This window comes from Pteropus vampyrus, unplaced genomic scaffold (genome assembly GCF_000151845.1).
Source record: "Pteropus vampyrus isolate Shadow unplaced genomic scaffold, Pvam_2.0 Scaffold16, whole genome shotgun sequence".
NCBI lineage: Eukaryota > Metazoa > Chordata > Mammalia > Chiroptera > Pteropodidae > Pteropus > Pteropus vampyrus.
This window is the reverse complement of record NW_011888797.1, coordinates 11,123,785-11,125,278: the sequence shown is the minus strand read 5'-3', so window position 1 is coordinate 11,125,278 and position 1,494 is coordinate 11,123,785. Positions and strand designations below refer to the sequence as shown.

The window sequence follows — 1,494 nt, the reverse complement described above, 5'->3', positions numbered from 1 at the left end:
GTATTTAAATGCCTCTCATAATCCAGTCTGACGCTTTTAATTCCGCTTTGTCTAAGGTTAATATTGCCCCCTCTACATGCTCCTATCTCTTTAAGTCTGCTTTCTGTTACTAAAATACAGCTCAGGTTTCGATTTTCGGCCAGTTTTACAGTCTATGCCTTCTAACAGAGGAATTCGGTCCGTTCCATTTAACTTAACAACTGATATGCCCGTTTTATTCTTTCTGGATAGCTTGATTTAACTTGATTTAACAAAGTTTTTACTTTGCCATTTTTTTTTCTCTCATTCCTATTCTTGTTATGTTGGCTGAGTTTCTGTACATTCCCCTCCCCCTTTATTCATTTACGAATTCAGCTGTTCTTCTCACCTCTACTCCTGATGACCTCACTTTGTGACCCTCATAACCACATATATTCATTGGTTACCTACTCAGTCCATCGCTCCTTCCAAACCCACGAGATGAGACCTTGAGAAGAGGTATACTAAAACGAGGCTCGTGGGGAGTTTTTGCTCCTTCCCTTCTCCTCCCTGACCCCCAGCTCTTGGTTTTGGTGCAGGACAGGACGATTCCCCTCGGGTGAATCGTCCTTGACAGTTCTTGACGGAGCACAGGAAAGAATTCAAGTGCACACCAGAGTTAGAGACAAAGAAACGTTTATTAGAGAAGGAATAACGCTCCACAAACAGACGCGGTCTCCTCTCAAAGACAGAGAAAATGAGAGAGGCTGAGAGACCCAGGATGTTCAAGGAATTCCGTTTAAATCTGTTTTCCTTTCGAGGTGGGTGTGCAGCGATGAGGGCGTGAGGAAGTAGCAGTTGGTCATGTCAGCGGGACCTTCCCATCGGTTCCCATTGTGGTCTGGTCATGGTCAGCCAAGTTCCCTGCCTAGCGGCACGCAGCAGGCTCTGAATGCGACTTAGTTTACTATTTAGTTCTCATGCCTCTTCCCTATTTCAGTTTTGCCAATAATCTTCAGGACTTTAAATTCCAGATCCTCACTGGTTATTTCTTTGCAGCACGGCCCTTCTACTTCCAGAACCGTTACCTGGGTCACACAATTACCAGTGCACCGTCATCATCCACTGATCTTTCGCCACACACACGATCAGATACGCGGCTCACCACAATCTCCACTCCTTTTTATTTCCCACTCTCCGGAGGCTTCTGTTTGGATTAATGGGTGTGGCTAGAGAACTTCCAAGAGTGTTTTCTGCAGATACGCTGTCTGAATCCTTGCGTATCTGCGAATGCCTCGCTTCACCCTGACTGGCGAGCGACATATTGGCCAGCTGCCGGACCCCAGAGCTGCAGGCCCTTTCTCTCGTGGCCCAAGATGACGATATTCCCTCGTTTCTAGTGTTCCGTGTCATAGGTGCTAAGCTGGGTACTGGTCTGTCTCCCTTCCTTTTAAGTAACCGGCTCTTTCTCTGCGGATGCTTGGAGATTTTCTTTGTGTCCTTGAGACTCAGGAACTTGTCCTGGCACCACCGATG

General features: G+C 46.7%; 1 protein-coding gene across 1 annotated transcript in view; it reads left to right on the top strand.

Annotated features, from left to right (window-relative positions):
* The window catches only part of BAIAP2L2 (BAI1 associated protein 2 like 2), a 31,481-nt gene that overhangs the window by 13,320 nt on the left and 16,667 nt on the right, over nucleotides 1-1,494 (top strand). The window lies entirely within an intron of this gene.